This window comes from Cyprinodon variegatus, unplaced genomic scaffold (assembly GCF_000732505.1).
Source record: "Cyprinodon variegatus isolate N-32 unplaced genomic scaffold, C_variegatus-1.0 Scaffold245, whole genome shotgun sequence".
Taxonomy (NCBI): domain Eukaryota; kingdom Metazoa; phylum Chordata; class Actinopteri; order Cyprinodontiformes; family Cyprinodontidae; genus Cyprinodon; species Cyprinodon variegatus.
This window is the reverse complement of record NW_015150698.1, coordinates 578,099-588,443: the sequence shown is the minus strand read 5'-3', so window position 1 is coordinate 588,443 and position 10,345 is coordinate 578,099. Positions and strand designations below refer to the sequence as shown.

Genomic DNA, 10,345 nt, shown 5'->3' with positions numbered 1-10,345 from the left:
AATGATAGGCTGTGTTTTTTTGTGCCTCTTTTAAAGTCTTGCCACATATTTCCAATCTAATTTAAGTTTGGATTTTGATTGGACCATGCCAATGCAAAGACACACTGTGATGCAAACCATTACATTGCAGCTAAAATTGTGTTAGGCCTGTGGTCCAGTTGGAAGTTGGACCACTGACCACAAATTACATCTTTCACAAGCTCTAACAGATTGTCTCTAAGATTGTGTAACATCTCTTGCCTCTAAGAGCCCTGCACAGTTGTTGCAGTTGTAACAAGCTGTTATATCACTGCAGAAGAAAAGTAATCCCATAGTCTGATGCTGGCACTATCATGTCACTAGGAGTGACGAGCAATGAATGTGAATGAGTAGTCTGAAGAATGCCTTCTTCCTCAGAATACTCATGGCAAGCCAAACACTTTAAATCACAAAGGAAGAGTGGTCTATGATACATTGAACCCTAGGATACTAATTTAGAACGTAATAATACTCTAATCTTGTCCACAACTTTATCTGTCTCTTCTTCCACCACGTTTTCCCTCCACTTTCCAACAATATCCTCTCTCAAGGTCAGCAAGCCCCCACTCCTACTGAAAACAGTGTTAGCAAAGCACTGTTTTCCCCTCAGGAGGCTGGACGGTTTGCCAGAATGGCTTTGAGGCCAATCGATAGTCCCTCTCAATGTCCTCTCTAAATTCCTTCCAGGCCCGAGTTTTTGCCTCCACAAACTTCTGGGCCACAGCATGCTTGGTCTCATGATATCTGCTTGCTTCCTCAGGAGTCCCAAAGCCAGCCAGACTCGATAGGACTCCTTCTTCAGCTTGACAGCGTCCCTTACTGTCGGTGTCCATCACCGGATTTGGTAATTATTGGCATGACAGGCACTGTAAACGTTATGGCCCATGAGTTTCTTGGAGAACTAGATGTTGTCACACTGTCATGGCCTCTTCAACATCGCGTAAGGGTCAGGGACAGTGCACCTGGACTGGCAGACAGGGATGGTGGTTCCCAGTGGCGGCTGGCCCACAAGGGGGGCACTGCCCTCCCTAGATGTGGAGGGGAATAGTCTTAAAATAATATATATAGATTTTAAAAGTATTATCAATGCCAGTTTTACTTAATAGTTGCTACATGTAATATGAATTTCATTCAAAGTGCCCCTGAAGTGTTTCATTCAAAGTGCCCCTGAAGTGTAGCAAAATAACCAATTGTATAATGTTGCTAGGGAAAATTATTAAATATTTGGCCAATCAGCATTGCCATAATTAATGGCTTTGGAGCTCCTTGAATTTTCACCCCTACTATAGTGATATAGGTGATGTAGCTAGTAGTCATTTAGGCAGTGAGGTGGGGATTATGGCAAGACGATGACAGTTGAACTTGAAGAGAAGCTTTCACACATTTCAGTGAGATCTTTGCTGGATTTACACTTTTGCGAGAAGGATGATGGTGAAAAAAATCCATGTAAAGAAGCCGGGACCTGACAAGCCCGATGTAAATTTAACACAATGAACAGAGGAAAAGCTAAATCCTAAAACCAGTCTTTTAGCAAGAGTTGGTTCTAGCGTAAGTCATAGCTGACAGCCTGTGGGACAGCTAATGCACTTTTTTATTTTCCCTGTATTTTTTTTTTAAAGTGACTGGAGTGATTTGACGTGGACACAGTCTGGACAGACAGACTTAAAACATCTCTCTGACAGGTAGGACTGATTTAAAGTACTTTTTAGAAAAGGCAAAGAAGAATAAACAATCTGAGATTCACATGGAAAATAATATACTACATTCTACTTTTTCTAGATGTTTGTTAATTTGCAACCAAAAATAAACTCTTAAATAAACATATTATAAGAAAACAAACAGAGTTGTTATATATTAAAAAAGTATAAAGCATGACTAATAGCTTTTCGTTATTAAACTGGCAAATTTTTTTTTACATCTGTGACACCATATTGGACCATGCAAAACACAGATTAAGCTTGTTTTTATAAAGTGTTTCTATAATGTTTTTTTGTTGGCATTCATATGAGTATACTTGTGTGATAACTTAGTATAGGTTTGAATTTTTTGTGGTATACATCTATTTTGAATTTATAGCCCCCCTCTGGAGAAAACTCCACCAGCCTTGACTGGTGGTTCCTCTTCATTAGAACTGGAGGTGGAGGGTGTGTTTTAACTAAAGGGGATCACACCTCTCAGCCTACCTCAGAAAGCCTATACCAAGTACTCGATTTTAGGTGCGATGAGGGGGGGGTGGCATCCCCCTTCTTAAAGAAATCTTTAAAATCCCCCCCGCCTCTTAAATGACCATCCCCCTCTTATCATCCCCTGTAACATTTTATCACTGAATGTGTAAATGTCTACTATATATTAACAGTAATGGCAATAATATTGCTCTTTCAATATTTGGCAGGCTGTGCACTTACAAGTAGCCTGACTAAATTACAGTGGCCTAGAGGGCACATGTGATTTCATTTTCGACCGCTGTGGCGCAACCAGCGGAGTAGGTGATGGTGCTCTGAAAAGCATCACGGCCAAGGGGCAAAGACAATGCAATTTTAAGGACTTAATTTTTAAGAAGGCAAAAACTAACACTTTAGGTAAGTCAAGAGTCAGTGGACATTACATTTTATAAGCTTACCATTGTATCACCAAATGCGTAGAATTCCTAATCTCTGGACATAGTGACAGCATGCAAAACTAGGTAAACTAGTTTGAAGCACAAACATTTTTCTGTCTTTAAAGTTGTCATGACACATCAGAATTAGTCTAGAATGTACAGGCCTTTCTGAACATTCAAAATCTGCATTTTAGTTGTGAAGCGAAACATAAAATTAACCTGTAGGCTGCTGCTGTTTTGCTAGGTGACAGCCAGAATCAAGAAGATGCTGGTGAGACAAGTGGAGCTGTGGCCGAGAGCAGTGGAGGAAACCTGGAGGAGAGAATCAAAGGTTTGAAAAATGCATTTTAATTAAGCAATTTAAGACACATGTTAAGATTATTATCTTGAAAGAACTGCCAAATGTGATGTTAATGTCTTGCCAATGGTCATTAATGATTTGAATGTTGACTCTAATGTAATAAACATCTACAGTTATACTATTGTTAATTCATACACTGGTGAAAGGAGAATTTGTGAAGGTATGTTATTGCACAGGTTTTTAATTTAGAGGTATAATGGTAAAGAGGGGGAAATACAAATACATGACTTAGTTTTCAGATTTTTATTAGTAAAACTTTTTAAAACTATAAATCACATCACAGTTATCTGCTGCTTTTTTTCTATCAAATAAATCCCAAAGGAAATTTACTAAAGTAATTAGATAGGACATTAAAAAACATGAAAATGTATGAAAGGTATGAATACTTTGCAAGGGAGAGCAAAAGGTAAAACTAAATGTATACACCCTCTTGTGTCTGTGCAGCTCACTACTAAGGGTCAACACTATACCAAATCACATTTGTCCCTTTCAGTACCGTCACAGCCTTAATTCAACTTATCATTGCAGTAAAAACCTTTGCCTAGAGGTAATTGAAAAGGCCCAAGGGGAATTCCAGTGTTGTGGAAGGGGCACTCTTTTCCCCACAGTCCCACATCCATCATTGTAGAACTACTAGGCCCTGGGGTGATGTTGGAGCATTTAGGGCAAACAGCAAGATTGCCTCACGTTCTCGCTCAAAAGGCCTCCAAAGTGTGGCCTCATGGGATCTCACTTTAACAAATACTAAAACTACACACAGCCTAATGTCCACTACATATTAATTTAATGGCTTCAAACCAGCGGGCACAAGCTTGAGCCTGTCAGCTCACCCATGTTCTGGAAATGGATGGACTTCAGTGGGACTGTGTTCAGAAGAGAAACCTCCTTTTAGATGTAGAGTTCACAGGCTTGATTACACAGCTGCCTCGCAATCCCTGCTAAAACAGACAAGAATTAAGCACTTCCGATTGGTCGCTGCTTTGAAACACGTTGGATCGTGATCAGTGTGATTCCTGTATTTCAAGTTTGAACTCAAACAACAGATATTTCAGAAACCATGTATGAAAGTCTCACTGTAGATCAGATTTTATTTTAAATAAAAGCCTGATAGTTTTAAGAGACAACAGGAGATTAAAACGTCTCTGCACATGTGTTTGTTAAAAATCTGAAGCGGTGGGTTCTTTAGCAGGCACAATCAAAGCCTTTGTAACAGCTTCTAACAAACACATCAAATGCATTCTGTAAAATGTGAATCATTATGCGGGGGCTCTAAAATATAACTGATCATTTCTCAGAGATCATATACAAGAGTTGTTCTGAAAAAAACAACACAAATCTAGATAAAAGAAGCAGTTTTTGCTCAAATATGCATATTTAAGCATTTTCATATGTCTCTGCCGATACATGAAAGCTGCCAGCTGCCCTTGTGTGTGAGCTGAGGACACTGAGGCCCAGACGAGTTGATCTCTGATGACAAGGGGTCTGGTAGAAGGATTAGAAGCAGGAGGAACAAAGTTTTGGTCAATCACTAAAAAGGATGCAACATATCTGAAACGCTTGGAGATCAGAGGTGTTGATAGATCTTTAAAGATTTGCTAATGCAGCACAACCTCTGCCTCAACAAAACATACTGAATGACTCCTAAAAGATTGTATTAATGTATAGTTTATGTAGCATGTAAATAACACATATGTGCTAATACAACATAAAAACAATTCATTTTTTATTTTTTTGTTTTTTAATCAAGGTTAGTATACAGAGACTTTAGGAGCAGCTAAAAAGGTGTCCTGAAAGTATTTGAAAAACTGTCTCATTTCCACTGTTGAAGTTTGTTATGTAAGGCATGGATAATAAATGACAAAAAGAAAAAAAAGATTTCTTTTTAAGAACCAGCCACAGGGTAAATTGCAAAGCATCAAAAGACAACCATGCATTAGACATGAGGGTAGGCAGGGCTTTTCATTCCATCCTGCTGTATGTTGGCTATTCAGCAATACCTCAGTCAGCTGCAACCATTTTTGTAAAATTCTGTAACAATAGTCAGAGAACTGAACATTTTTGGGAGGCTTGAGCTTAAGTTGACACAGCAGCTACTATTGAGAAGAGTAGAAAAGGAGCCTAGTTTAATAAGCCCTGGTGTAGGCTGGTCTACACGGGGGGTTGGCACCACAAAAATCAGAAAACCGCTGTGCAGATGATCACCATAGAAATTTAAAGAACTGCTTAAATCAAAAGAGCACTGATATAGGACTTAAATTCTTTAAACATGGGTATATAACTGTAATGATTTTATTGTCTAACATTAGGGTCCCACAACTACCGCCTGTTTTAAAGCTTATAATTTCTCATTCTGGCAATTAAAAGTGATTTCGGCATGAAACTGATTACCTTACCTCGTGCTGGAAAATAATGCATGAGCTGCTCTAAAAAAATAGAAATATTTCAAACATGCTTCCACCTTCATTGCAAATCCCTTGGATCTGATTTCCCTGAAATAAAAGTTTAGTGGTAGAGTATTCGAGAGGCTTCCAGCATGTTAACTCCCAACTCCCAGTGCCCTTGTACAGAAGGCATAATACTAAATGAATTTCCTATGATGATATGCATTGAAATATAAACTTGTAATTTGTCCCCTATAGCATGGGATCCACATTAGTGCTTTGACTCTGCCAAGGACTTTCAACCTCCTAATTCAATTAATTGGCTAAAATTGTATGCCAAAACAAATAGTTTGACTGTGGTTCCATTTACAAACAATTTGCCAATTTAATTAGAAACATATGTAAAGTAGTTGGTGAGTTATTTTTGCAGGTTTACTGATATGCTTTGGGTCATTGTGATCTCTCCAGATCTGCTTCACCTTAATATTTCTAAGACTGTTTCTTTTTTTTTCCTCAGGCAACCTCTATTAGATCGTAAAATCTATGTCCGTTTCTATGTTGTGAGATGGTCAGGTCCTGCTGCAGACAAGAATCCCCAAACCATGACACTTGCACCCCCATGCTTGCAGTTGTTATGGCATTATTTTCCTTTGATGCTGCGTTTGGTGTATGCTAAACAAGCCCTCTGCTCTGCAATGTAAATAGAATGTTCTATTCTCCTCCAATAATCTGTTTTTCTTAGAGAGCCAAGGTTTCCTTCTTGCACATTAAAGTTACATGTCTGTGGTATCTTGTAATTGCTTCCATATCAACAATTGTAAGAGCCTGCTAAATGTCCTCTAATAACATTTTAGAGTTTTTACAGACTAATATAGCATCTCAATCTGATTTCAGGTGAATCTTGGTTGAACAGCAAGACCTGGGCATTTGGGCAATGTTTCAAATGACCTCCACTTGTAGTTTGTTTTCGTAAACCCATGAAGGAGCTGTAACTTAAATCTTTTTAGGAGCCCTTTAAGTCCGTTACCAGACTCATAACCTGCTACAACTTTCAAAGCCCGTAGACATCTCTTTTGATCTCGCCATGGTGTTCACTCTCACTTCAACAGTCAGGAGCACATAAACCAGTTTTTCCTGAGATATAAACAGGGCAAACCTCCTACCAAATATTGAGCCAAAAGTTATATCTTTCTGATTGAAGGTTACATTAAGAGGTCTGGAGAGGCCGAGCCAGAGAACCAACGTGAATCAGATACAAAATATGTGGTGTTGGCTAAAGATTATGGTGACATGGGTGGTCCTAGACAGGGGCAAAGAGAGGCTAGTGCCCCTGTACTGAAGACGTAATACTAAATACATTTTGATTGATAATACCGCACAATGGCAGCCCACTGCTCCCCAGGGGATGGGTTAAATGCAGAGGTAAATGTCTTCAATGTGAGATCAATAAAGATTAAATAATATTTTTATTATAATTATTATAATTATTATTATTATTATTATTATTATTATTATTATTATTATTATTATTATTATTATTATTATTATATGCATAGGCACAGATGATGATCCCTAGGTTTTTTTTGTTTTGTTTTATTTATTTTTTTATTTGCATGTTTACTTGAATTAAAAATTTAAGATGTAAAATGTTTACCTTCAGCCTTGTTGAGATAGGATCGCTGTTTTCATCTACCAGTAGCCTTTTGGCTCTCTTGTTTTATTATAGGATTCATTTTTGCCCTGTTGTTTGTTTAGTTTTATTCTGACTGATTGATCACTTTTCCCTCTTGGCTCATGAGGAAAAACTTCTCGCTGTCTGGCCAGTGTTGGTCAGAAGTTCTTATTTTTGCCAATCAGCATCGAGCATCCAGCTTCATGACCCACCCCTGCTGCTTCATAGATCCTCTAAAGAGCTGTAGCCTCACTGGAAGTGACTTATTTTGGTGTGTTAACCAATCTGGGCTCTGCTGCTTACCTCAATAGACCAAGGCTAAAACTTTAACGGGGATTTCTCATTGACGCTGACCGGCAGCTGAGTAATGCATGTGTTTAATGCGTCTTTTGCCCTTATTGGTCATCACTCTCCACAGTCTTAAAGATTTTAAGAACTTGCCAATATGAGCAAGTAAGATGTATTTTGACAGACTCGAATATTTGTTGTCTTGCACATATATTTGTCACACTATGGGGAGAGTAAGGGTTTAAAATATTTATCATGGATTTAGCATTTTAACAGCAGGTTGGCCACTTTTTGGTTCCATTTAATATGAGTCAGTCTCTATACATCTCAGAGCCTGAATCTGGAATAGCATATCAACAGTACTTACTATGGAGCCACACTAGCAGAGATTAGAAGGCCATCATGAAGGAGCCACAGAGGGTGAAGATGGCCAGGAGCTACAGGGATAAAAGTTCATGAGAAGAAAGAATAAGAGAATCTTATAAAAAAAAAAAAGAAAAAAGAGTAGAAGGGTGACAGGGTACTGATAAAAAGAAGCAAGTAGAGAGGCAAAAGCACCTCTGAATCCACCTGAGGAGGTTCAGGAAAAAGCCAGAGATCCAATTAAAATCCCAATCGGTCAGTCCGTGTCAGTGCTGACACAGCGGTTTCAGCCACTGCCAGCTGCCTGACCGCCACTAGAAAGGTATGGCAGCTGTACAGTGTAAATTACGCAAGATGTCATATTTGGTTATGATGATGCATAAAAGCAAAAGACCTGGTGTGACAAAACAGCCCACCCCCTGTTACACAGCTGGGTTCCTCATCATGTTCAGCCCAAAAGCAACACGGGGGGTTACCCTGTCACAATTCAGTGAAGGTCCCTAAAAAGAAAAAAAAAGAAAGAAAAAAATAAAGATGTATTTATATAAACCTTATGTATACCCTGACCAAAATGGCGCTTATGCTTGTTGCTAGGCAGAGCACAAAAATAAAGATGGCGCCAGGCAAGTGTCAAACTGGGGAGTGCAGGGTCTAATCAGTGGTGATTACTGGGGGAAGGGTGTGGTGGGGTTCAGTGTTTATGGAATATTACCACAGCTTGGTCAGAATGTGCAGCAGCGCGGCTAAATACTGAGACAGAAATCCAAGGCTGATATTGCTTTGGGTTCTCGTACCGCACTACAACACATTGCTCTGACAAATCTATATATTTTGACTTGAAATATTTCAGTAAGGAAATGGATTATTTGTTGAAATATTAAAGGGCAGGACACAGCAGACAAGAGGTGAAGTCTAAAAATCTTGATTTTGTTTCTTGAAATTTCTAAATCTAAATTAACACCTTAAGCATTTGATGCAAGCACTGAGTGAAGTTGCATTCCTTAGAAAGTTACTTGATGAGTTCGAGTAATCTGTTCATTAAAGCATGCTGATCAAAGCTGCCCAAGTTCTGCCCACTTTGCTTAAAGACAGAAAGACTTCTAATTTTATTTTAAACCAAGGACTTTAGATGATCTTGTAAGACCCATGAAATCTTAAATTACATGAATATATATATATATATATATTTTTTTTTTTTTATCACAATGCCAATCTCAACCTGTTACAAAAAGAAAAGTAAAGTATTCCAAACTGCTTGGTGTCATAATAAAATTGAGAATCTGTGACATGTGGATGACAACAGCCAAAACCTATGAGAAGAAAGTTAAAAATAAAAGTTAAATAGAGGTAAAATTGTAGAGGGATTCACAAAATGCACATTTGGAAATAGCTAAACCTCCCAAAAGATACAGCCTCATGGGTAACATACACAGAATGCATAAACAAGTTAATCACAGATTGCATCTGAAGATATCTGCAGAGACTGTAAACACACACAGTGAAGATGCTTTTTTTCAGCTTTTCACATAGAACAATTTCACCCCTGCATTATTCTTTTTTTTATATTTTGTTTTGACCTTAGAATAGTACCAAGATTGGTGTACAAAACGTAGCCAGAGAAACCAGTAACTGTCCTTGTCAATGAACAAGGATCCAAGTATCTACTGAATTATCTAATGGAAACCCTGGGGATTAGATAGTCTTTAATGTTAGTTAGCTTAGGATCAATGGAACTATATTTTCCCACATATGTAATTTTCCAAGAAATCTCAAATTACTGAAAATAACCTGATTCTTTATAAAGGTTTAAAATAAACCACCACATGCAAAACTTGCAGGGAAACTGATAAAAAACAAAAACAAAAAAAAACAACATTTTTTTTATTTCTTTATTCATCATTATTGAGAACCATACTGTATTTTGATCTATTCTCTGAGTTTCAACTGCTCTCCTTTTTTGACATCTTTAGACAAAGATGTATTTTATAACAGATGAAACGCGGAATGTGAACCGGGAACAATAACTTGCAGCAGATAAGTTCAACGTTTGCACCAAGGCTAGATTGCAGAAGATTTAAAGTCTGCGAACAACAAAGACAGTTGTCGAAAAAAGAGATGTGTTTGGCTCATTGCTGCGAAATAATGAGCTGTTTGTTGACATTTGCATTCCAGAAGGTACAAAAACTAAGAAATGTGAACAAATGTGTCAGTGAAACAGTACTGGAAGAAAACATTTTACCATTAGCAAAAAGTAAATCTGAAAATGCAAAACCAGCATCATTTGAAAGCTTTTTAAACAGACTTCCTAACATGAATTATATTTGCCTTCCATGAAATTTGAGATGAACACACTTTCAAAATTGAACAATTTTGAAAGTTGAACAATTGAACAATTTTGAAAGTGTAACATGAAATCCTTTATTTTGATTGACTACATTAAGGCTGCCATATGAATATTAATGCAGGCAGCCATCTGGGTGTTTTCACATTGCATTACTGTAATTTTGTAGATTAATAAATTTGATTGAATCTGTTTCAGTTTACCTACTTAACAGCAATTCATGACAAACATAATCTCTAAGGGCACCCAACAAGGCAAACAGATCCAAATCCTCCCAAACCAAGTAGAAAGTATATATATATATATATATATATATATATAT

The 10,345-nt window shown here is 37.7% G+C and overlaps 1 long non-coding RNA gene across 1 annotated transcript; it reads right to left on the bottom strand.

The window, feature by feature from the left end:
- Positions 1–1,033: 1,033 nt before the first annotated feature.
- On the bottom strand, positions 1,034–7,819 carry LOC107089269. Its single transcript, XR_001481430.1, has 3 exons — positions 7,687–7,819; positions 2,837–2,929; positions 1,034–1,067 (listed from the first exon to the last, which is right to left on the bottom strand). It is a non-coding gene; the product is annotated as an uncharacterized LOC107089269 (long non-coding RNA).
- Positions 7,820–10,345: the final 2,526 nt, after the last annotated feature.